The 27,200-nt window shown below is 45.4% G+C and overlaps 1 long non-coding RNA gene across 1 annotated transcript in view; it reads left to right on the forward strand.

The window, feature by feature from the left end:
• LOC139363509 (uncharacterized) overlaps positions 1–26,283 on the forward strand; it is a 132,503-nt gene extending 106,220 nt beyond the window's left edge. Inside the window, exon 5 of the long non-coding RNA XR_011624060.1 lies at positions 25,384–26,283. This is a non-coding gene — a long non-coding RNA (uncharacterized lncRNA). The remainder of the gene's footprint in view (positions 1–25,383) is intronic.
• Positions 26,284–27,200: the final 917 nt, after the last annotated feature.

Below are 27,200 nucleotides of genomic sequence, written 5' to 3' on the forward strand. Positions count from 1 at the left end.
TTCAACATCTTTCCACATTAGATCCTCCCAAAGTTACCGTGATAATGATCCTCTGTGGTACATTATAATTACTTGTGGGAGGGGGGTGTTAAAAATACAGAGGTCATGTCAATTGCAATCTGCCCCTCCACCCCCAGCAGGACTTCTGTGAAGAGGTGGGGAGGCAGGAAGTGCAGTCTACCTACCCTAGTCCCCCACATTGAGAACTCTGCCCTATGAAATAATAATTCTTTTATAATTCTAGATTATATTATTATTTTATATATATGTTCTATATATATATAATAAAAGAATCTATCATTCTTTTATAATTACAGTTGACCAGGCCAGGTGCAGTGGCTCATGCCTGTAATCTCAGTACTTTGGGAGGCCAAGGCAGGAGGATTGCTTGAGCCCAGGAGTTCTAGACTAGCCTGGACAACATAGCAAGACTTTGTCTACACACACACACACACACACACACACACACACACACACACACACAGCAATTAGCTGGGAATGGTTTCATGCACCTGTGGGCCCAGCTCCTCAGGAGGCAGAGGTGGGAGGATGGCTTGAGTCCAAGTTGAGGCTGCAGTGAGCCATGATCATACCACTGCACTCCAGCCTGGGCAACGTAGGGAGACCCTGTTTCAACAAAAGAAAAATGCAGTTGACCCTTGAACGACATGAGAGTCAGGGGCATTGACCCCACTCCTGCAAGGTAAATAATGTGAATATCTGTTTTGACTCTCTCCAGATTTAACTACTGATTGCCTGCTGCTGATTGAAGTCTGACTGATGACATAAATGATTAACACCTATTTGCATGTTATGGGTATTATATACTATATTCTTCCAATGAAGTAAGCTACAGAAATCAAAACATTATTAAGAAAAGTATAAGGAAGAAAACATATATTAACTATTGTTTAAGTGGAAATGGATCATCATCAAGGCCTTCATCCTTGTCTTCACGATGTTGAGTAGTCTGCGGAGGAGGAGGGAGAGGAGGGGTTGGTCTTGCTGTCTCGGGTGGCAGAGGTGGAAAAGGTGGAGGAGGTGGAAGGGGAGGCAGGAGAGGCAGGCACAGTCGGGATAACTTTTATTGCAAAAAAATTTGCACGTAAGTGGACCCACACAGTTCAAACCTGTGTTGTTCAAGGGTCAGCTGTATTTTCCCCATTTGAAGTCTGAGACTACAAGGTTCAGAAACTTGCCCTTACCCAAGATCATATAATTAATTACATGGTGGAGTTAAGATTACAACTCACTTCTGTCTAGCTTTTCCCACTACAACACACTGCCGTACGCTCTTTTGTGAACCGGAACTTAAAGAGAACTAGATTCATTTTTAACTTGACTGTTGACTTATGGAATCACCCTTGGACCCTACCTTCTCAGTCTCTTGCATTTTTCTCCCTCCCCTGAAGAAAGCCTGGTCTGCATGTGGTCCATTCTCTCAGACTGAAGGGGCAGGGCTCCAAGGAGCTCAGCATCTTCCGAAGGTAACTGGGGTCACGGTTATCTTTAACACAGAGTGTGCCTGCTACCCTCAAAGCATTTTTATTGATTATTTGCAAACATATTTTTGGCCACAGGCAAAAATGATGAAAGCCTGGAAATTAGCACAGAAGCAAATCAGTTATTTGGAGCATGTATTCGGTCTTCAGGATTCCCAACTTTGGGAGGGAGATAGTTACATAATTGAGTGTACCTTCTTTTGTTTTCATTGAGATGTTTGGCAGTGTGTGAGCCAAACCTGAATCAGATTACTAGTCCTGTTTTCTCAATGCATGGCTTGGCTTGCTTGTGTGCACTCAACGTGGAATAGATGCTCACAGACTGCTTGCTGAATTCATGTAAGAGGTATTTTTCCCTGCTTATTTTTTACATTAATTAGTTATTATTTTTTAAAAGTAGAGATGAGGTCCAGCCCCAAATCTCCTTAAGTTGATAAGCAACTTCAGCAAAGTCTCAGGATACAAAATCAATGTGCAAAAATCACAAGCATTCTTATACACCAATAACAGATAAGCAGAGAGCCAAATCATGAGTGAATTCCCATTCACAATAGATAAAAAGAGAACAAAATACCCAGGAATCCAGCTGACAAGGGATGTGAAGGACTTCTTCAAGGAGAACTACAAACCACTGCTCAACAAAATAAAAGAGGACAGAAACAAATGGAAGAACATTCCATGCTCATGGATAGGAAGAATCAATATTGTGAAAATGACCATACTGCCCAAGGTAATTGATAATTTCAATGCCATCTCCATCAAGCTACCAATGACTTTCTTCACAGCATTGGAAAAAAACTACTTTAAAGTTCATATGGAAGCAAAAAAGAGCCCACATTGCCAAGACAATACTAAACAAAAAGAACAAAGCTGGAGGGATCATGCTACCTGACTTCAAACTGTACTACAAGGCTACAGTAACCAAAACAGCATGGTACTGGTACCAAAACAGAGATATAGAACAATGGAATAGAACAGAGGCCTCATAAATAACACCAGACATCTACAACCATCCGATCTTTGACAAACCTGACCAAAACAAGAAATGGGGAAAGGATTCCCTATTTAATAAATGGTGCTGGGAAAACTGGCTAGCCATATGTAGAAAGCTGAAACTGGATCCCTTCCTTATACCTTATACAAAAATTAATTCAAGATGGATTAAAGACTTAAATGTTAGATCTAAAACCATAAAAACCCTAGAAGAAAATATAGGCAGTACCATTCAGGACATAGGCATGGGCAAGGACTTCATGTCTAAAACACCAAAAGCAATAGCAACAAAAGCCAAAATAGACAAATGGGATCTAATTAAACTAAAGAGCTTCTGCACAGCAAAAGAAACTACCATCAGAGTGAACAGGCAACCTACCGGATGGGAGAAAATTTTTGCAATCTACCCATCTGACAAAGGGCTAATATCCAGAATCTACAGAAAACTCAAACAAATTTACAAGAAAAAAATCTAACAACTCCATCAAAAAGTGGGCAAAGGATATGAACAGACACTTCTCAAAAGAAGACATTTATATAGTCAACAGACACATGAAAAAATGCTCATCATCACTGGTCATCAGAGAAATGCAAATCAAAACCACAATGAGATACCATCTCACACCAGTTAGAATGGCGATCATTAAAAAGTCAGGAAAAAAATAGGTGCTGGAGAGAATGTGGAGAACTAGGAATGCTTTTACACTGTTGGTGGGAGTGTAAACTAGTTCAACCATTGTGGAAGACAGTGTGGTGATTCCTCAAGGATCTAGAACTAGAAATACCATTTGACTCAGCCATCCCATTCCTGGGTATATACCCAAAGGATTATAAATCATGCTACTATAAAGACACATGCACATGTATGTTTATTGTGATACTATTCACAATAGCAAAGACTTGGAACCAACCCAAATGTCCATCAATGGTAGCCTGGATTAAGAAAATGTGGCACATATACACCACGGAATACTATGCAGCCATAAAAAAGGATGAGTTCATGTCCTTTGTAGGGACATGGATGAAGCTGGAAACCATCATTCTGAGCAAACTATCACAAGGACAGAAAACCAAACACTGCATGTTCTCACTCATAGTTGGGAATCAAACAATGAGAACACTTGGACACAGGAAGGGGAACATCACACACTGGGGCCTGTTGTGGGGTAGGGGGATGGGGGAGGGATAGCATTAGGAGAAAAACCTAATGTAAATGATGAATTAATGGGTGCAGCAAACCAACATGGCACATGTATACATATATGTAACAAACCTGCACATTGTGCACATGTACCCTAGAACTTAAAGTATAATAATAGTAAAAAAAAGTCCGTTTAGGATGCATAGGAACTCTAGTCCCTGAAGAAGAATATCAATAATTATATTACTAACTTGTGAAATAATTATTTAATAAAGATTTAGTTTTAAAATGTGAAAAAAAAAAAAGTAGAGACGAGGTCTCCCTATGTTGCCCAGGCTGGTCTCGAACTCCTGGGCTCAAGTAATCCTCCCATCTTGGCCTCTCAAAGTGCTGGGATTACAAGCATGACCACTGTGCGTGGCCTGCTTATTTTTTTATTGTGGTAAAACATATGTAACATGCATTTTACCATCTTAACCATTTTTGAGTGTACAGCTCAGTGGCATTAAGTACAGTCACCATTTTATGCAACCATCGCCGCCATCCATCGCTGAAACTTTTTCATGTCTCCAAACTGAAACTGTGTACCCATTAAACACCAACTCCCCATTCTCCCGCCCCCAGCCCCTGGCAGCCACCATTCTACTTCCTGTCTCCGTGAGTTTACTCCTACAAGTGGAATCACGTAGTATTTGCGCTTTTGTGACTGGCTTGTTTCACTGAGCATAATGTCTTCAAGGTTCATCCGCGTAGTGAATAATGCTGCTATGACCACGGGGTACAAATATCTATTCCAGTTCCTCCTTTCAATCTTGTCTATTTATTTTTATATTTTATTTTTCTTTTTGCGTTCTGTGTCATCTTTAGCACTGAGAATTAATACCCTTTCCAGTTCCCCAGAATAGCATTTTGGGGTCCTCCTTCATTACTGTATTGCCAAAGCAAAGCAAGAAAAAAAAAAAGTGGAAAAATGTGTCTGACAATAAACTTGTAGAAAAAGCTATTTGCTTCCTGCTTTGAATCTTGCTATTATATCGCCCACTGGTAATTCCATTTCAGGACACGTCAAGCGGTTGGTCTTTCTGTTTACTGGCCAACGTGTGGTTTGTAGGGGAGGCTGCGGAGAGTGCAGCCAGCCGCTCCGGCACGACGCTGGGGCTCCTGCCAGCCCTCCCGCTCTTCTGCAACGGTCTGCCCATGTTCCACTTGAGACAGGCACCTGCCCGGCAGCATCACTCTGTCACTTCCTTCCCTGTGTTTCAAATTGAGCTTTCAAAGCCCCAAGCAGCAGCCTGGTTGAGAAGTCATTAAAAAAAAAAAAAAAAAAAAAATCAGCACATACAGAACAGCTCATTTCGACGAACTCACTTTTAAAAGTTTGGCTTTATTCAGGTTTCAACCCTAACGCCTCTCACACCCTCCCGTCTGTGTGTCTTTGTGCGTTTTAGCTTTCCCTGGGCCCTACACACCATTTGGAGGGGTGGTCTTGCTTGCACTTCATTACAGGAAAGTTATTCTGCGTCTCCAAAGGCTCATAAATCTGCTCCCCAGATGGAAGTCTCCATCAAAGGTTCCTGTCTCTGTGCAAGTCTCAAATTTCCCTTCAATTTAAACTCAACAAATGAATAATCAAGTGGATGAGGTCAATTGTAATACCCACCTCTCCTCCCACAATTTTTTTTTTTTTTTAATTTTAAAGTGAACGCTGTTGTGAATTCTGACTTTTTCCCCCTTGGTTTGTGATTAGCCAAGTCTGCAGCAGGTGATTCCTCAAGAAGAACGGCAAGGATAAATCGAAGGCCTTTAGCCAATGCACAGCCTTGAGCAAGCAAAATGTCTCCAAGTCACAGCATGTTTACTAGTAAAGGAATTTCACAACACAAGTTTGAGTTTATTGGAGTGGTTTGTAAGAACCTAAGATTTAATTTTAAGGGAAAGTTAAGGGACAGGTACATCTGGGGCCAAAGGCCTGGGGACCTGCAGTGTGACCTTGGAGTAAAAAAGTGGGCCTCCGAAGCTGGATACAGGTACCCCTCTCAGCACAGCAGACCCAGAGAGGCATTGTTGGGGCATTTAGGGCTGGTGACCTGCTGCTGTCTGACACCACGAGGGACATGGAGCATTGGACTGTCCTCTAAATCAGAGACCACACTGCAGTCCCACTGTGGCTTCTGTTCCCCACGCACACAGCTGTCTGTGGCTGGATTTTTCACTCTGCCTGTGCACTGCTGCTTTGGATCACAAGTATAAAAAATGTGCAGTCCTCTTTCTAGCTGGTACACAATTATCTCAGCTTTTTATGGTATTTTAAAAAAAATCAGAAAAGTACCACATATTGATCAAAACAATTTAAAACAATACAGAGCAGCATCAAGAAAACACTTAAGGCTGGGTGACGTCCCTCACCCCTGTAATCCCAGCACTTTGGGAGGCCAAGGTAGGAGATCACGTGAGGCCATGAGTTCAAGACCAGACTGGGCAGTATAGCAAGACCCCATCTCTACAAAAAATAAGAAAATTAGACCAGCCTGGCCATCATGGCAAAACCCCATCTCTATTAAAAATACAAAAATTAGCCAGGGGTGGTACATGCCTGTAGTCCCAGCTACTTAGGAGGCTGAGTCAAGAGAATCACCTGAGTCCAGGAGTTTGAGGCTGCAGTGAGCTAGGATCACACCACTGCATTCCAGCCTGGGTGCAATGCAGAGTCTCTTTCTCTTTCTTTCTCAAAAATAAGATATTAATAAAATTTTAAAAAAGAAAACACTTAGATTTTCTTCCTTCCTTCAGATTTCTCCCCACACCCCTCCAGGCCCCATCATCATGGAATCGCAAGTGAATCCTTTGTTTTCCTTTGTGTGTGTGTGTGTGTGTGTGTGTGTGTGTGTGTGTGTGTGTGTGATGGTGTCTTGCTCTGTCTCCCAGGCTGGAGTGCATCGTGCAATCTCAGCTCACTGCAACCTCCACATCCCGGGTTCAAGCCATCCTGCTGCCTCAGCCTCCCAAGTAACTGGGACTACAGACATGTACCACCCCTGGCTAATTTTTGTATTTTTAGTAGAGATGGGGTTTTGCCATGATGGCCAGGCTGGTCTCCAACTCCTGACCTCAGGTGATCTGCCCGCCTCGGCCTCCCAAAGTGCTGGGATTGCAGGTGTGAGCCACTGAGGCTGGCCAGTTTTCTTATTTTCTAGAAACACAAATCAGATATCAGATTGTTTTATATTAAAAAGTGGAGCCATAGTATACATATTAATTTGCAAATTGTTTTCCACTCAAGAGGATATTGTGGATATCTTCCCGGATTAATATGTTGAGACTTACCTCTTCTAAGCATTGCATAATATTGTATACAAATATTTGCTCAGCCACTCCCCTAGTTGACAGACTTTCAACTTGTTTCCAGTTTTTACTCTTGGGCACAATACTGCAACTGAAACACTGGACATTTAAGTACTGAAGCTTTTTTATTATTTTTTTATTTTTTGAGATGGAGTCTCACTCTTTTGCCCAGGCTAGAGTACAGTGACACGATCTCGGCTCACTGCAACCTCTGCCTCCTGGGTTCAAGTGATTCTCCTGACTCAGTCTCCTGAGCCGGGATTACAGGTGCCCACCATCATGCCCAGCTACTTTTTGTATTTTTAGTAGAGGCGGGATTTCACCATGTTGGCCAGGCTGGTCTCGAGCTCCTGACCTCAGGTGATCGGCCCACCTCAGCCTCCCAAAGTGCTGGGATTATAGATACACAGCCATAAGTACTGAAGCTTTCACTTCTGTGGAACACATATCTTGAAGCAGGATTGCTGGGTTTGCCCAATTTTAATTTTAACCCATATTGACAGTTTAATTTCCAAACAATAGAGCAATTCGAGCAATTCACTCTGCCACCAGCAATGTGTGAGCGTGCACATTTCTCTACATTCTCACAAAGACTAGATGCGGATAGTGTTTTAGCTTTTTGTCAACGATATCTTATTTATTTTATTTTATTTTATTTTTTGAGATAGAGTCTTGCTCTGTCGCCCAGGCTGGAGTGCAGTGGCGCCATCTCGGCTCACTGCAAGCTCCTCCTCCCGGGTTCCCGCCATTCTCCTGCCTCAGACTCCTGAGTAGCTGGGACTACAGGTGCCTGCCACCACGCCCGGCTAATTTTTTGTATTTTTAGTAGAGACGGGGTTTCACCATATTAGCCAAGACAGTCTCGATCTCCTGACCTTGTGATCCGCCCGCCTCAGCCTCCCAAAGTGCTGGGATTACAGGCGTGAGCCACTGTGCCCAGCCTATTTTTTATTTTTATTTTTAAATTGTATATATTTTTTATTTTTGAGACAGAGTCTCACTCTGTCACCGGGCTGGAGTGCAGTGGCTTAATCTCAGCTCACTGCAACCTTCACCTCCCGAGTTCAAGCGATTCTCCTGCCTCAGCCCCCTGAGTAGCTGGGACTACAGGTGTGCAGCACCAAGCCCAGCTAATTTTTGTATTTTTAGTAGAGATGGGGCTTCACCACGTTGGCCAGGATGGTCTTGATCTACTGACCTCGTGATCTGCCCGCCTCGGCCTCCCGAAGTGTTGGTATTGCAGGCTTGAGCCACTGCACCCGGTCCTCATTATTGTTTTAATTTATAATTCCCTTATCACTAGAGAGATTGAGCCTTTTTTTCATTAACTTATTGGTCATTTGCATTTCCTCTTGTGTGAGTTGCCTGCCTATATATTATGTTTCCTGTGTCTTCGGGTTGTTTCTCTATTGATTTATAGGATTAAAACATATTAAGCCGGGTGTAGTGGTGCACGCTTGTAGTTCCAGTTACAAGGCTGAGGCAGGAGGATTGATTGAGGCCAGGAGTTCTGGGCTGTAGTGTGCTATGCTGATCAGGTGTGTACACTAAGTTCAGTATCAATAAGGTGACCTCCTGGGAGTGGAGGACCACCAGGTTGCCTGAGGAGGGGTGAACTGGCCCAGGGGGAAGCGAAGCAGGTCAGGACTCCCGTGCGGATCTGATCAGTAGTGGGATCACACCTGTGTGTAGCCACTGCACTCCAGCTCGGGCAACACGAGACCCCGTATTTTTAAAAAAGTAAATAAAATTGGAGATATTAATATTAACCCAAACATTATCATAGTGTTAAGTATTTTCTTCTAGCCTCCTGTTTATCTATTGATTTTGTGGGTGTTTCCTGTCATGCAGACACCACGACACTATGGCAACATTTTCTTGCAGTGAAATCTCTCAATCTTTCTTCTTTGGCTTCAGAGATTTTGGTTTTGCTTAAGACCCTTTCTATTTCAAGAAAACATTTCCCCCTGTATTTCCTTCTAAAGCTTGCATTGATTATTTTTGACATCACAACTTCATCTCTCTTGGACTTTATTTTTTAGTATGGTATGAAGAAGGAGGCATCTAATTAATTTTTTTTACAGATGCTTTCTTTTTCTTTTTTTCTTTCTTTCTTTCTTTTTTTTTTTTGAGACAGAGTTGTGCTCTGTTGCCCAGGCTGGAGTACAGTGGTGCAATCTTGGCTTACTGCAACCTCTGTATCCGCGGTTCAAGCGATTCTCCTGCCTCAGACTCCAGAGTCGATGGGATTACAGGCATGCGCCACCACGCCCGCCTAATTTTTCCACTTTTAGTGCAGACGGGGTTTTGCTGTGTTGGCCAGACTGGTCTTGAACTCCTGACCTCAAATGATCTGCCAGCCTTGGTCTCCTGAAGTGCTGGGATTACAGGCGTGAGCCACTGAGCCAGGCCTTTCAGATGCTTTCGAGTCATGCCGACAGTAAGTGTGAAATAAATGTTTTTGTCCCCCCCTTGGGTTGATGTGCTTCTTTATGATATAATTAAGTTTCCACAGATTGTTGAGTCTACTTCTAGGCTCTCTATTCTCTTTTATTAATCTATTTGTCTGTTTCTGTGCCAATTCTATACAGTTTACAATGGCTTTCATAGTCAGTTCTGATACACTGAAAGGCAAGCTCTCTCATCATTTTTGTTTGAAAACTTTGTTTTCAGCCATTAAAAAAAACTCTGGTGGGCTGGGTACGGTGGCTCACGCCTGTAATCCCAGCACTTTGGCGGGCTGAGGCAGGTGGATCATGAGGTCAGCAGATCGAGACCATCCTGGCTAACACGGTGAAACCCTGTCTCTACTAAAAGTACAAAAAAAAAAACAAAAAAAATTTAGCCGGGTGAGGTGGCAGGCACCTGCAGTCCCAGCTACTTGGGAGGCTGAGGCAGGAGAATGGCGTGAACCACGGAGGCAGAGCTTGCAGTGAGCTGAGATCACGCCACTGCGCTCCAGCCTGGGCGACAGAATGAGACTCTGTCTCGAAGAAGAAGAAAAAAAAAAAAAGTCTGGTGGACCGGGTGTGGTGGCTCACACCTATAATCCCAGCACTTTGGGAGGCCAAGGTGGATGAATCATTTGAAGCCGGGAGTTCGAGACCAGCCTGGCCAAAATGGTGAAACCCTATCTGTACCAAAAATACAAAAATTAGCTGGGTGTGGTTGTACATGCCTATAATCCCAGCTACTCAGGAGGCTGAGGCACGAGAATCACTCAAACCCGGGAGGCAGACGTTGCAGTGAGCCAAGATTGTGCCACTGCACTCCAGCTTGGGTAACAGAGTGAGACTCCATCTCAAAAAAAAAAAAAAAAAAAAAAAAGTCTGGTGAACGTAACTTTTAGTAGCTCCATGAAATTCCCCTGTGCACGTGCCCGGGTTTGCAGTAGCATCTGAGATGACCACTCTTGTTTCTCTCCAGCCATGTTTCTTTCCATCCTGAGCCTCTAGCAGGCTTTCCTTCTCACCTTCCCAGTTTTGATCCTGACATTTCTGCCTATCGTAGCCCCAGGCAGGCTAACTTGTCCTGCCTTTTAGCTTCCAGCTTAGCAGATATTTCTCCTGGCAAGGCTGCCCCAGCTCCATCCCTGTTGGTCAGAGTTCCTTAGCCAGGCCTGGTGGCTCATGCCAGTAATCCCAATTACTCTGGAGGCTGAGACTGCAGGATCACTTGAGGCCAGGAATTTGAGACCAGCCTGGGCAACATAGTGAGACCCCATCTCTTGAAATTAATAATAATAATAATAATAATATTAATAATAGACACTCTCATCATAGTCCCAAGGCACGCTGTTGCCCCATGCAGGCTCCTGGTGGCAAGAAGAAGGTATGGTCTAAATAGACCATTCAGGAAAACCTCAGAACCTCTTTACAAAGATGGAGGCAAGTTTATGGAAAACCAACTGGCTAGCACTGGGGAAACCATGGCCAGCTGAAGCCTGAAGGGGCAAGAAGAAAGGGTCCCTCGAGTGCTGGGAAGCCTTCTGACGGAAGTATTGTTAAGGAGCAGATCCTGTGCCAACCTGTAGCCTGGCAGGGAGGGAGTCTCCTTCTCTCCACCCATTCTCCCTTGTCCTCCTAGAGCCTCCTTCTAGTCCGCCCTACAGGAAGCCAGGAGGAAAATGAGCCCTTTGATAGCATTCTTAAAGGCCAGGCAGGGCCTGGGGCTGGAGCAGGATAGGGAGTGTGCCTGGAGGGGCAGAGGGTGTGTCCAGCACTTGCCCAAGTGTGTGGCCCTGCAGGATGCCAACTTCCATATGTCCACGAAAGATTCCTCAAGTCAGGAACTGTGCTTTATCTCTTTGGGGATATTCCCCCAGGAAATAACCTGAAGGGGGAACATCAGTAACCTGCACAGTAATATTCATAATACGTCTCTTTAGAGTGGTGGAGAATTAGAAAGGGCCACGATAGGGAAGCTGTCCAGCAAAGGAGCCAGAATGGGTCATTTATGACACAGCCGTAAAAAGATTCTCAGGTGGACCCTGTCAACACCTGCAAAATGGGGGTGTAAATGACAAGTGAGAAAAGCAAACCTACTGATTATACATATGTCAATAGGTGTACATGTGTCCTATACGGGAAGACATTCAAGGCATAGATGTACATAAAAAAGGGCTAAATGTCAAATTGCATAATTTAAGAGGAAAATAGCAAACTTTTTTTTTTAGATTTAATTTTTTTTTAAGATACAGAATTTCACTATGTTGCCCAGGCTGGTCTTGAACTCCCGACCTCAAGTGATCCTCCTGCCTTGGCCTCCCAAAGTGCTGGGATTACAGGTATGAGCCACTGCACCCAGCCCCAATAGAGCAAACTTCTGGTATAATGTATCCCCAAATTAGTGCAACGTAGTTAGAATACTTAGGACTGTGCACAGCATAAAAATGTAGGAAAGACAGCTTACTTAAGGAAGCTGTACCGGGAAAAGCCACTCGGCTTTTGTCGACTACTACCCCAGCTTCCAATATTTTCATTGGATGTGAAGCTCCTTTTCCAATACACTGTGGTAGATGTGGGGTGAATGTGTTGCAAGCGCTCTTTAAAGTTTCACAAACTTTCTTTTTTTTTTCAGAGACAGGGTCTCGCTCTGTGGCCCAGGCTGGAATGAAGTGGTGCAATCATGGCTCACTGCAGCCTCCACCTCTCAGGCTCAGGTGATCCTCCCACCTTAGCCTCCCAAGTAGCTGTGACTACAGGCATGCACCATGAAGCCTGGCTAATTTTTTATAGAGATGGGATTTTGCCAAGTTGCCTAGGCTGGTCTTGAACTTCTGGGCTCACGAGATCTGCCTGCCTCAGCCTCCCAAAGTGTCAGGATTACAAGTGTGAGCCACTGCACCCAGCCAAGTTTCTTAAACATTCATGTGCATGGGAATCTCCTGCGGATCTTGACAAAATGCAGATTCTGATTCTGCAGGTGTGGGTGGGCCTGAGAGTCCCCCTTTCTAACAAGTTCCATGGGGATGCCCACACTGCCGGTCCTGACTACAGCCTGAGCAGCTGCGGGACATGGGGTTACTTGCTTTTTTACCTTTTAAACATGTATATGAGGTTTGCAGATATAAAATTTATATGTCCTTTGTCATCCACCCTCCCCTTCCTCTCCAGATTCTGATATGCCTCTGATATGGTGGCTTGTCCTCCCATTAACAATCCCAGTATATTCTGGGCCTCCTCTCTATCAGCCAAAAAGAACTGGTCATATTTTACTCTTTATTTTTATTTACTTATTTATTTATTTATTTTTGAGACAGGGTCTCGCTCTGTTGCCCAGGCTGGAGTGAAGCAGTGTGATCATAGTTCACTGCAGCCTCGACCTCCTGGGCTCAAGTGAGCCCCCCACTGCAGCCTCCTGAGTAGTTGGGACTATAGGTGTGCACCACCACACCCAGCTAATTTTTAAATTTTTTGCGGAGATGGGGTCTTGCTGTGTTGCCCAGGTTGGTCTTGAACTCCTGGGCTCAAGTCATCCTTCCACCTTAGCCTCTCAAAGTATTGGGATCACAGACGTGAATTACCACACCCAGCTGAACTGTACTTTTTATAGTTTTATCCCCAAAACAGTACTTCCAGTGTCCCTGACATAAATATAATCTTGAGCAGGCTTTTTCAAATTGCCTACAATCCCCACCTTTTCCATTCTAGCCACAGTTATTTTTATGATTATCATCTTGTATTTCTCATACTGTTTTCACAGGAGAAACTTAAAATTCTCTATGAATCTGTCCAATTTCACGAATTCTTCTGGCAATCCTGTGGAGGAGATGCAAGGCTTTGATAATGTAAAATTCCAAATAATATAATTTCTAGTGACCCAGTGTGATTCACTCCAACGATAGAGGAAACAGGCCTTTATAAAGTTAGCATTTGTTGTTTGTTTCCATGGTTTTCAAAGCTTGAGTCAGGTAGCACTTCAGCCTGGAGTTGCTGTAAAATGAGCCCCCAGTAGAAGGAAGCATCACCCATTGAAACAAGGGTGCATCTTCCTTTTTCAGGTTTCATTTGGTTTCCACTGAATACCCTTATTTTGCACATGTCAACAAAGACAATATTTCTATTGTGGGCTGGGCACGGTGGCTCACGCCTGTAATCCCAGCACTTCAGAAGGCCGAGGTGGGAGGATCACTTGAGTTCGGGAGTTCGAGACCAGCCCAGCCAACATGGTGAAAACCTATCTCCACCAAAAACCAAAAATTAGCTGGGCGTGGTGGCTCATGCTTGTAGTCCCAGCTACTTGGAAGGCTGAGGCAGGAGAATAGTTTAAACTTGGGAGGGAGAGGTTGCAGTGAGCCAAGATTGGGCCACTGCACTCCAACCTGGGCAACAGAGTGAAACTCCATCTCAAAAAAAAAAAAAAAAAAGAAAAGAAAAGAAAAGAAAAGAAAACATTTCTATTATGGTTATAGTCAAGGTGTTTTGGGTTTTATTCCCTCTTTTTCTCACTTCCCATTTAAAAATTATCAAGTGATCATGTCAATTAAGTTTCTGTTTGCCTGAGGAGCCTTTGTTACTGATTATACTTTCTAGTTGAGATTTTAAGAATTCATTTCTAGATCCAGCAATTTGAGAATAATTTGTGCAACTCTGCCCTATTTTTTCTTCTCCTTGCTTTATCCCTCTTTGCTGTGTTTTCTTCTCCTGGCTGATGTCGCTGTTGAAGTGTTCGGATGGACAGTTGGAGAGTAATGTGTCGTCACCACCTCCTTATGAACTCCCATCATCATCGAGGGTGAACATATCCTAACACCCGAGCAGAGCAGTTGTCCTCTGTGAGCCAGGAGTCCTCAGGGACCGTGGTTCTCTCCTCGGCTGCACCCCGACTTGTTGTGTGAGCTTGGTGTGCCATTTAGCCTGTTTGTGTCTTTTTATCTCTTTACTCTGAACTCTACATGTCCCCCATCAACCTAGAAAGCAATTCCCAAAGAATTATGACCTCTTTGTCCTTGCAGAGGGTTCATGAGGGCTTAGGAAACACTATGTTAGCAGAAGTGTTCTCTGGCCTTAGTTCCTTGTGTCGTTGGTACTCACACCTCTCCCATGAGAGGGGATCAACTCTCACAGCTCCTGCATCTGTGCGTGTATGTGCGTGTATGTATATGTGTGTGTGCATGTGTGTATGTATATGTGTATGCGTGTGTATGTGTATGTGCATGTGTGTATGTGTGTGTATGTGCGTGTGTGTACGTGTGTGTATGTGTGTGTGTATGTGCGTGTGTGTGTATACGTGTGTGTATACGTGTGTACACGTGTATGTGTGTGTACGTGTGTATGTGTATATGCGTGTATGTGCGTGTGTATGTGCGTGTATGTGCGTGTATGTGCACGTGTGTATGTATGTGTGTGTATGTGCATGTGTGTGTACGTGTGTCTGTGTGTGTGTATGTCTGTGTATATGTGTATGTGTGTGTATGTGCGTGTGTGTGTGTGTTTACAAACACAGAGAGGCTGAAAATGAAATGCGCCCAACAGCAAGTAGACATCTGCTCAAGACCCCTTCTTTGTCATCACACTCCTCACTGCAAAAATAGAGCCACTGGCCAGGACCCTTACTTAAGGCACCCTTATAGTGAATGAACTCTACACCAGCCTCACATTCTTACCAGAAATATAAGTAACTCATTAATAAATACCCCAGATCAGTTCAATTTTCTTTCTTTTTTTTTCACCCTATACCCTACAGACAGTGTTAACAATTTTCTTATTCCTCAAGCACCTACCTGATTCTTTGCCATCCCAAACAAATATTTTTATATCAACATTTGTCTTTCTTGCTCTCTTTTTATGACTTAATACCCCGAACCCCCTTTAAAACCGTCTGTGCCTTAGTCTTGCAACACAGACCAGAAAAGCGCCGGGTTCAGAGGCTGCGCAGGATAGGAACAAAGCTGTCTGCTGAACCATCTGCCTTTTCTTAGCTGTAGAAAAAGAGAGGATTTACAGGTTTAGAAGGAGATTATTTTTCACGGCTTCCAGGCTACTAATATTCTATCCTTGTTTGCAAAATTCCTCCCACAGGTTGAGCAAGTCACTGTGACCTCTACAGAGAAGTGCTCCTGAGATGCACTCTCGTTTGGAAAGATTCTAAAAATACAGAGTTTGGAGCTGCCGGGTGTGCCCCAGCCATGTGTTTGTGCTTCTCTCCTCCGTGCTAGGAACCTCCACCTTGACTCCCTATTTGTAGCAAGCAGAAGGACCGCTGCTGCCTTCCATGAAAGGCATTCTATATCAGAGAGGGGCACGGAGGAAAGGGAATAAAACAAAAGTGAAGTCAATTTGCATTCAGATGTTGGCATTAAGTATTAATAGGGCTTGGGGTGAGGGCAGTTTCTCTTTTATTCACGCTCAGGTTGCCATGGCTGTCCGTGTTTCCAGGGATGGCAGAGGGGGATGGTGAAAAGGAGGAAAGGGCTACTGAGCCTTCGTGGAGTAGTTCAAGGTCAGATCCTCACCCTGTGCCCTGACACTGTGGCCCAGATGGCCGAGAGCGAGTTCAAGGAACTGAAAGATGCAGAAGTTTCCAGCACGACCAGAGAACATCTGATTGGCTTCTCTTTAACTGATAAGCACCCTTGTGTTTTAAAAACAATACCCTGGCCAGGCATGGTGGCTCATGCCAGTAATCCTAGCACTTTGGGACGCTCAGATGGGAGGATCACTTGAGGCCAGGAGTTTGAGACCAGCCTGGGCAACATAGTGAGACCTCCATCTCTAAAAATAATAACAGACAAACAAACAAACAAAAATATATATATAAAACAGCAATAACCCAAACTTAGGCTCAAGAGGGAATATCGGCAGAGACACAGGAAAGTGAAGAGTGGTACCGTAGGACGGCCCAAGTTCAGATACCCTTTGAAGGCGGGGCTGGAGACTGTGTTCGGTTGGGAATGGGAGAGGCCCCGTCCTCAGCCTGTGGAGCCGCCGGCCTCTGTGCTTTCTTGTTCTAATTTACAGAACCAGGAAAAAGGAGAGGGTGGGATGGGAAGGGCTGGCACCCCCGCTGCATCCACCTCTAGCCTTTGGAAGGCGATTAGGAAGCTGTGCTGATGGTACTGGACAGGGGCAGCTGCTGACTGAGCTGCCCTCTGTGCCCAAGGTGGGCTTTGTGACCAGGGGAGGTCCTTTCCAGAGGAAGCCCTTGAAGCCAAGTATCGTGTTAAGGGGAGGATTCCGTGTCTTCTTTTTCTTATCCTTTCTGTTTTGAAAAAGCCTCTAGACTCATAGCACCCAAGTGACTGTTTATTTAGCGTTCTTGCAAGGCTGGCTCTTGTCACCCACATCTGAGCCTGTCCCTGCATTATCCTCTTCCAGGGAAACCTGGAAATTTCCATCACTCCCCTCTAACGCAACCCTATTCTGCCCCAGCCAGACTGCCCTGGGAATGTGTTAGCTTGACAGCAGAGAGCAGTCGTTCTCATTCTTGACTGCTCATTTGAAGCACCTAGGTGGGTTTTAAAAGTTCGGATGCCCAGATGATACATGGCGCAGTAAAATCAGAATCCCTAGGGGTGGGTCCCAGGCTCGGTACCTTTTAGAACTCTCTGGAGTGATTCCAATGGCTGCCAAGCTTGAGGGTCAGCTTCTGAGTGCATCCAGATTGCCTGGACTCGATTCTCAACTCTGCCGCTGGTACTAGTCTTGGCCCAGTTATTTTCCACTGTCTGCCACAGTTTCCTCATCTGTAAAATGGGAATCATAATGGTACCAATAGCACAGAGCATTCGTGTGAGGATTAAATAAGTTAATGTGTGCGAAGGGCTTGGAAAGTGGCTGGCATAGTCAGTGTTTGCTCTAAGTGTTTGCTGTGTGTGATGCCAGGGAGCACATCTTAAGAGGGACCCGGGCAAGTGGAACAGGCAGGGGATGGAACCTGAGGATGTGTCTCATGAGCAGAAGTGTAAAGGCCGGGAGGTGGATTTCTCCCGGAAAGGAGGAGGCTTTGTTGAGTTAGGCTGGTCATCTTCAGATTTCTATCAGATGGGAAGGAATGACCCTTGTTCTGCACGACTGTGGAGGAAGAACGATGATTCAGGAGTGAAAAGTTTGCAGCAGAGCCATTCATTCACTCTCCAGCCAGATGGACAGTACCATGAGGAGTGAGTTCCCAAGCTCTGGGGTATTCTAGCAGCAGCGGGTCAGCTTTTGGTGGAAAGGTTGTGGGAGGAATCAGAATGGAACTGAAGGACTTTCAAGGCCGTTTCTAGCGCATGCCTTGCATGTACTGAGCAGTGCTAAATGTTAGTTGTTATGCAATGTGGTCTTGAAGTGGGCAAGGCCTCACAGGGGATGGTGGTGGAGGCCATCAGTGAGTCTAAAACTGTGTCCGAGAGAGTACCAGGCTCAGCATGGCGGCTCAAACCTGTAATCCCAGCAATTTGGGAGGCTGAGGTGGGAGGATCGCTTGAGCCCAGGAGTTTCAGATCGCTTGGGCAACACAGTGACAGCCCATCTCTACAAAAAATAAAAAAAAAAATAGCCAGGTGTAGCAGTGAGCAATCGGGAGGCTGAGGGTGGAGGATCCCTTGAACCCAGAAGTTGAAGGCTGTAGTGAGCCATGATTGTACCACCGCACTGCAGCCTAGGCAACAGAGCAAGACCTTGTCTCAGAAAAAAAAAAAAAAAAAAAAGAGAAGACCAAGGTCAAATGAGGTGGAGTCAAACCTGTTCTCAAGTTGAGGGGTGAACGCAGGGCTGGGGTTGGAGCCTGGCCCATGCGGGCATTGGAGAGGAGCCAGTTAAGAAGCCTGCCTAGGGGTGAGTATTGGGCTCCTGCTGTGAGGAGGGGTGGAGATACCCACAGGCCATCTACTGTTAGTTCTGGACACAGGACAGATGGGTGGGCTGGCGTTGTTTAAGGCATAGGGTCAAAGAAGACATTTTCTAAGTCTGAAGAGCTCAGCCTTGGCAGGTTTCCACCCAGGACGTCCATGCGCCGTACCATGCCCTGTGCCTTCATCGCTCCGTCTGGCCTCCCTCTCTGTGCAGATCCCTAGCATTTTGCCTACGCTGGGAGAATTCTACCAAGCCTATTTCACTTGACTCTTCCTTTTGCGGTGGGGCAGAGACAGCACTAGTTGTGACACTATGGTATTTCACTAAAAATCAAGCCACATTTCCCTTTCACTAAGTCAGCCCCGCTCTCACCCTCTAGTGTTTGCCCAGCACATGTTCAGCCACATCCTTTGTGTGAGTTTGGTGGGTGCCTTCCACACGGCACCTGGTCCTCATCCTGCCCCACCCCTGCTACCCTCCTCTGCAGGGCTGCAGGGTTGTGATCCTCAGTCCTATTTCTTCCTGGCTACCCTGACCCCCTCAACCCCAGTGACCCCCTTCCTCAGCATCTTTGCCACTCTGCATAGCCACACCCTGCAGAAGGCTCCACCCTCTGGATGGCCATCTCTGAAATGCCTCTGTAGCCACCACTCCTGTCCTTCCATGGGTCCCACTCACTCATTCCTGCTAAGTCTCTTCTTTGCCTTTATCGTGGCCCCTGGAGCCCCTCCTTGTGTTTGGCATTGTGGACCCATCTTGGTTGCATCTGTTCCCTCCCTCCCTCCCTTTGTGGTGAAATGATTTGGCAAAGTCCTCAAAAGCACCTCCCTTTTCTTACCCTCTTGACCTTCCCCTGTGTCTCCCTGGGCAATCCTTTCATCTACTTCTGATCCCGAAGTGCTGAATTCCACTGAAGAGATTGGTGCCCCAAAAGTAATTGGACGCCCTGCCCAGTGCTGCTGGGGACGCTCCCAGTGCCTTCAGGCATGGTCCTCTGACTCCGTTTTTAGCTCCCTATCAGATTCCCAGGACAGCTGCTCCAAATCTTTTCCACTCTCCTCCAGCCCTAACTGACCCTGCTCATTCCCCTCTCCAGAACAGACCTCTTCACCGCATTGGCTAAGCAAACCACCCCTCCACACTACGCAGATTGCTGACTTTCTTTCTTTCTTTCTTTCTTTCTTTCTTTCTTTCTTTCTTTCTTTCTTTCTTTCTTTCTTTCTTTCTTTCTTTCTTTCTTTCTTTCTTTCTTTCATGGGGATAATTTCTCATTCTCTTTTTCTTTCATCTTGTTTTGAGGGAGAAATATTCCTTATTCTTTCTAAGGCTAAAGTTCCCACCCTTGCTGCTAACCTTCTTATTCTTTTTTATTTTTTATTTTCGAGACAGGGTCTCACTGTCACCCAGGCTGGAGTGAAGTGGTATGATCATAGCTCACTGCAGCCTAGACCTCCGAGGCTCAAATGATCCTCTTGCCCCAGCCTCCTGAGGAGCTGGGACTACAGGCGTGAGCCACTGTGCCTGGTCTCTCTTCTTTTTCTGCGATCCTGCTCAGCTGCCACTTCTTCTCATCTTAAACCTCCTTTTCCTCTGAGCCTTGAATCTTGAGACTTTCCCTAGTTTCCTTCATCTTACAAAACAACCAACAGCAACGCTCTATCTTGTTTTCCTCCCGCCTCCCTCCTTTCTCTGTCATCTTCCACATTTTCTCAACCCCTTACCATCTGAGTTCCCCTGTCCCCATGAACTAGCCACACAGAGCTAATGTCCCTAAACTGTGCCTTGCCATCTCCCCCTCCCTGGGAGGCAGCCTCGTGAAGTGGAAAAAGTCTTGGCATTGGAGTCAGCCTTGCAGGGGTTTATATCTGGGCTTTGCCCCATATGCGTTATGTAATTCTGACCCTCATTTGATACATTTTTAATCTTTCCGAAGTCTGGTTCCATCCTCCGAAAAATGGAAGCAGTGATACCTAATTTATTTGGTTGTTGTGAGTATAAAATGAATTTATACTTCTAAAGTGTCCAACATATAGTTGGTAAAACATTTAAAAAAACAATTCCCATTTATCCCCTGCTTTAGCTAATGCTGATCCCTTCATGCAGTATGCCTTTGCCTTCTTCCACATACATGTTGGATTTCCACCCACCTCTCAAGGACTAGGTACTTCCTTCCCCTTTCACCTGCTGGGCCCAAGTCCTTGCAGTTACTTTGTCCTCTGAGCCTTGTTTCTCTATTACAGCAGGTACTGTAGTCTGTCTTGTATCAGGATCGTTGGTACATGTTTGTCTGGCCGTGCATGCAATCGGGAGCCTCTGGGGGCAGTGATACTGAACTCACCTTTGGATCCCTTTGGGGAGTCTGGTATATAACAGTTCCTCAGTGACTGTTAAATTTAAAAGAATTGCTTGCTGTGAGTATATCTTAATAACGTGAAAGAAAATTCTAGCTGATTTGGTTCCCACACATGAATATACTCCCAAATCTTGTAGAGTTTACAACGAAATAGAGATTTACGATGTAAAGATTTTCTAATGAACATCCTCAGGTCCAGCCAGATTTTGGGAGGTCCGTATGCTATCTTATGGACATTGTTTGTCTTCAGGTTACTAAGGTCCTATGTCGGCAAATAGTTAAGACATTCCCTGGTCGGTGGAATTGGTCACATTTCTCACGTGTTAAAGGAAGTGGCCAGGCTAGCGGATATCTAAGATTCCTTCCAACTTGAACAAACTATGACTCAGTGATCATGTTTGGAGTGTGATGTAACGAAGATACTCATTTGTAAAAGTGACCAAGGATGCTTCTCATGTTTGTCCTGTAATGAAAGTTCAAAAAGAAGGGTCAGGGTTAGGTTAGGGTTAGGGTTAGGCTTGGGGGCTGTTTTCTCAAGCGCATTAGTTAATTTATTTTTTTCATGCCATAAATACTGAGCACGGACTATGTGTGCTTGGTTCGGTGTTGGGCACTGAGAACAAGACAAGTCAAGCTCAGTCTCAGCATAACCCAGCTGGCATCTGGCACACTCTTCTTGGGAAATAGAGACAGATGCACGGAGGTGGGCCGTGGGCTGGGCAACTGCCTGGGCTTAGTGGCCACTGTGAGAGAGGACAGCCTGGAGGGACAGTCTTCAGCAGCAGCAGCACCTGCCCCTCCTGGCAGGACCCTCCACATGGTTACTTGGGTCGTGAGTCCCTGGGCTTGTCACATTATCCACAGGCCGGCTGAAATGCCTTCTGCTATACACACCACTCTTCCCTCAATTCATCTTTCAAGCTGGAGGATTTACAAAGATTTATACCATTAAGAGCAAGATCTCAACAACATGCCGTATGGGGAAAACCTGTTTTGCTTCTGCCCGTATAGGTATTAGTCTGTAAGCTCTTCTGGGCAGGGACCCATTTTCTGTGTCATGGTTCTCTGTGCAAAGCTTTATTCCTTCTAAGGGCCAGGGTTTCAGATGTTTGGGTCTATTCCTCTATCCAGGATTAACATTGAGGAACCACTGACCAGTGGTAATTTACATTTTTTTTTTTTTTTTTTTGAGACGGAGTCTCGCTCTGTCGCCCAGGCTGGAGTGCAGTGGCCGGATCTCAGCTCACTGCAAGCTCCGCCTCCCGGGTTCACGCCATTCTCCTGCCTCAGCCTCCCGAGTAGCTGGGACTACAGGCGCCCACAACCGCGCCCGGCTAATTTTTTGTATTTTTAGTAGAGACGGGGTTTCACCGTGGTCTCGATCTCCTGACCTTGTGATCCGCCCGCCTCGGCCTCCCAAAGTGCTGGGATTAGAGGCGTGAGCCACCGCGCCCGGCCTACATTTTATATGGAGGCATGTGGGTCTGAATCTTATCTTACATCCCCCAAGAAAACCTAAAGACAGGAGGAGGTGAGGACGCCAGTTTTTCTCAGCGTCGAGCCCGCGTCTGGCTAAGGAGCAGCTGGGCTGACATGCGCTCATCTTCCTCACAGCCTGGAGGCCATGGTTTTTGATTCTCCACGGGTCTGGAGGCAAAACTGGAGGACAGACGAGAGGGGCGGTGGTCTCTTCTGTGTGTTCCCTGCACCTGGCCACAAATCAGATGTGCATGAGTCGTGTGTGAACTGCTGTCAAGGACAGGGAAGTCACAGTACTGCCATCTGGGCTGCGGCAAGGAAGGGATACATGGAATCTTTCCCAGTTCTTCTTGGTGATTTTGCAGGAGCTTATGAATCTCTTTTCTTCTCTCCTACTCCCGTCTCCCTCTATCGTGGACCACCTGTCAGAAGCCCGTGTGAAGACACCCAGATTCACCCCTGTGTCCACATAGACAAAGCAGAGGGGAAGGGAAGGTAGAGAATGGGGAAAGGACGGTGGTCCTAATGCTTTCTCTAAGTGGAGCAGGAGAGAGAGGAGGAGCAGGAGAGAGAGGAGGGCAGGTAGAGTGTTCAATTGCACTTGGCCTTGTAAGTTTTCAAAGGCAGTTTCCTGGCTCTGGGACAGGCAGGTCCCAAATGAAGGAATCTTGAAGTCCCCAGCCTACAATCCCATCTCTTTGCCTCATCAAAAAGTTATCATGCTCCCAAGTAGATCTTTGCTATGTTTGTAGCAGATTTGGCTAAAGAGACATCTGAGGCTGACTGTATGTTTGAAGTCTAAGTAATACTGGCTAACGTTTGGGCAGTTTGACAGCTTAGGGGGCTACTGGCTCTTTTTTTTTTTTTTTTTTTTTTTGAGACAGAGTCTCACTCTGTTGGCCAGGCTGGAGTGCAGTGGTGAGATATCACAGCTCTACAACCCTGACCTCCTGGACTCAAGCAGTCCTCAGCTTGCCGAGTAGCTGTGACTACAGACACATGCCACCATGCCCAGCTAATTTTTCTACGTTTTGTAGAGACGAGGTCTTGCCCAGGCTGATCTCAAACTCCTGGGCTCAAGTGATCCTCCCACTGCAGCCTCTCAAAGTGCTGGGAATACAGGTGTGAGCCACTGTGTCAGGCCAATTTTTACATTTTTTAAAACAATTTTTTTTTGTAGAAATGGGGGTTCACTTGAACTCCTGGCCTCAAGTGATCCTCCCACCTCAGCTTCCCAAAGGATTGGATTACAGGTTTGAGCCAACGCCCTGGCTGGTTGGCTTTTATTTGCATTTGATTGATGATCACAGCATTCCTATGCAGTATGCAGGGTAAGTATTCTGTTCTTGCCTCAGCTTAGAGGTGATGAGTCTGAGGCTGGGAGAGGTGAGATGACTTTGGAGAGTGGTCCAGGGAGGATGTAACACTATGCTTGATTAAGTCAGTCTATGACAATTGACAGATCACAGGGGTGAAATAGGGCTGGGTGCAGTGGCTCACACCTGTAATCCCAGCACTTTGGGAGGCTGAGGTGGGCGGATCACCTGAGGTCAGGAGTTTGAGACCAGCCTGACCAATATGGTGAAACCCCATCTCTACTGAAAATACAAAAATTATCCGGGCCTGGTGGCTTGCACCTGTAATCCCAGCTACTTGGGAGGCTGAGGCAGGAGAATTGCTTGAACCCAGGAGGTTGCAGTGAGCCGAGATCATGCTACTGCACTCTCACCTGGGCAACAGAGTGAGACTCCATCTCAATAATAATAATAATAATAAGATAAAATAAGGTGAAATAGAAAGATAGACACATCTTTCTTCATGACAGAATTCTACAGAGTGTCACTCGTCTCAAAGATATTTCACTTTTTCTGTTGTATGTCTGTGTGGGAGGAGGTAGTAACTTGGACATGTCAATGTATATACCCCCATGGAGACCCCAACATCTAATTCTACAGGCGGAGAACAATGACTAGCTGGGTTTAATAGCCCAGGTGTATGTGGCCATAAGCATAGGGAAGCTGAAGGCCTACTGAAGAGATTATGAGCCCCACCCTTGCTGCAGAGACTGCGCCACCCTGTAGCGAGCCTTCAGCATTGCTTTCATAGATTTGTTTTCTTTTTCGAGACAGAGTCTTGCTCTGTTGCCCAGGCTGGAGTGCAGTGGTACAATCTCGGCTCACTGTAACCTCTGCCTCCCAAGCTCAAGTAATTCTCCTGCCTCAGCCTCCTGGGTAGCTGGGACCACAGGTGTGAGTCACCACGCCTGGCTAATTTTTGTCTTTTTAGTAGAAACGGGGTTTCACCATGTTGGCCAGGATGGCTTCGAACTCCTGACCTCCTATGATCCACCTGCATCGGCCTCCCAAAGTGCTGGGATTACGGGTGTGAGCCACTGTACCCGGCCTATACTTTTAAGTGAGCAACTGAATCGAGAGTCCTTCTCCCATCTCTGACAGACCCACTGATTTAATCTGGCATTTGGACACAGGGCATCTGCTAAATCACTGCACAGTGCCTTTTATCTTTGATATCTTTCTTAGCTTCTCCCAGAAGGCCAGCAAGAGGAATGCCAAGGGAACGGCACCCTGTTTCACACCAGCTACAGTTCTATCAGCCAAAGAGCACTCACAACCAACAGACAACGTGACAGTCACTATCAAAACTTCAGGGTGAAAGAATGGACTGAATTGGCCAATTGGGAGCTATGAGGAACTGAAATAAAATGGCATGTCACTTTTCTCTCTCTAGCTGTATTATTAGGTGTAATTTGGATGTCACCAATGTGCACTCACTGAACATCTTCGTGTGCTCACGTGAAATTTGAACTCACAAATGTTATGGTCAGAGGGACTTAGAATGTGCTTCAATCATTATATTACATTTCTTATTTTATATGATATGAATTTTTGGAGAGAAATAAACATAGTCAGCAATGTACTACTTGAGGGCAGAGAAAAGATGTTTCCCGCTATCTCACTCACAAACTCAAAATGTGACTAATACTTGTCCTGTTTGTCAACAGAATCATTAGAAACTAAAAGCAGCTGTGGCCACCGCCTGAGAAAATCCAGGATGGCCCACTGCTGGCAGGTGAATTGTGCCATCCCATTACCCATGGGTCCTGGTGGGTACCCGTGAACCTTGGCTGGGATAGGTAGACACGCATTCTAGATTTAGATTTGCATATCCAGGACTGCAGCAAACATGATGAGAGGCCCAGAGCAGAAAGCAGTTTTTAACTTGGCCTGGCCCCTTATGTATTATCATCTAATCAAGGAATCTGTTTTATGACAGGTGCAGTATGATGATGTGCTGTGACGAATCGGATGCGATGGACTTACCATATTCCTTACCACCCACAAGATGGTGGACTGATTGAGGTTAGAGTGGACATTTGAAACATTTGCTTACCAAATTTTGGTAAGGAGGTGACCAGGGATTGAAGGGATGCCTTGTATCGTAGAACGAATGGGGGTTAACACTTTTTAAAAAGGACTAATTGAAATTATGTGAAAATATCAGTTGCTAGTGCAATAGGATGCAAGATCTTTTAGCACTGTAGACCATTTAGAGTAGTAAATTGGCACATTGCTGAAGATTTTAAGATCTGTTAAGAGGCTGTGCACAGTGTCACGTGCCTGTAATCCAAGCACTCTGGGAGGTGGAGGCAGGGGGATTTCTTCAGACCAGGAGTTCAAGACCAGGGTGGGTGACATAGTGAGACTTTGTACACACACACACACCAGGTGTAGTGGTGCACACTTGTAGTCCCAGCTACTTGGGAGGCTGTGGCAGGAGGATTGCTTCAGCCTAGGAGTTCAAGACCGCAGTAAGTTATGATTTCGCCACTGCACTCCAGGCTGGACAACAGAGTGAGACCCTGTAGACCTTCATTCAGCTTCCAAAGTAAAAAGTTTTAGTTATTGTATAAATAGCTCCTGCAGTCAGAATTTCTTTTTTATTGCAAGGTTTAGTTGATGAAAGTAAAATTGCTATCCCTAACATTTCGACAGAACCAGATACTCTAGCTAGAGTGCGGCTAGAGCCATCCTAGTGTAAGGAAATCAGAGGAGGTATTCCTGAATGCTAATGTACATTTTAAACAAAACTGTAAGAAAATGTTTATTATCCAGTATTTATTTAATCAGAAATGGCAGTTACTAGGAATGTTTACATATGTCACTTTTTATAAGACGATGCAAATAGTCACAAAATAATTTTTTATTTTTAGCTAACAAAATGAAATAAACAGCAACTACTATTTGTTGATGACCTATTAAGTTTCTAAGTACTTTATTATTACTATTTTTTTTTGAGATGGAGTCTTGCTCTGTCACCCAGGCTGGAGTGCAGTGGTGCAATCTCGACTCACTGTAACCTCTGCCTCCTGGGTTCAAGTCATTCTCCTGCCTCAGCCTCCCAAGTAGCTGGGATTACAGGCCCACGCCACCACACCTGGCTAATTTTTGTATTTTTAGTAGAGACAGGGTTTTGCCATGTTGGTCAGGTTCATCCTGAACCCCTGACCTCAGGTGATCTGCCCGCCTCAGCCTCCTGTGCTGGGATTACAGGTGTCAGCCAGCACACCTGGCCTGTTTCGAGGTACTTTGTCTTATGATAGCCACGTGGTAGATCCTGTGTCCATTTTACCTATGAGGACACTAAGTCTGAGAGGCTGAGTAACTTATCTTCACTAGTCACAGAGCTAGTGATAGGCACATCTCTCTAACTTCAAAGCTCATGTTTCTTCTTGTTCAACTGCCTCTGCGAAGTCTTCATTCAGAAAACTCTTCTGCGAGGTATACCCAGGGTCCATACACATTTTAAGTCAATCTTCATGGCTTGTACAATACGCCCGTGTGTGTGTGTACATATATATCTATGTACACATGTGAAATGGAACGTAAGGAAGACTTCTGTTGTCTACGACAGGCAGAGCCTTCCTGGAGCTTTCCCCCAGTGGAACTGTTGAATTCTTAGGTCCCGAAACTGGATTTGATCAGTTCAATGTTGTCCAGGGGTCTGACTCATGCTAACCAAATTGACAGAAAAAAAAAAAAAGTGTCCTTGAGCCCAAATAAGGTTTTAAACCTAATTCTATATGAAAATCT

This window comes from Macaca nemestrina, chromosome 5, assembly GCF_043159975.1.
Source record: "Macaca nemestrina isolate mMacNem1 chromosome 5, mMacNem.hap1, whole genome shotgun sequence".
NCBI lineage: Eukaryota > Metazoa > Chordata > Mammalia > Primates > Cercopithecidae > Macaca > Macaca nemestrina.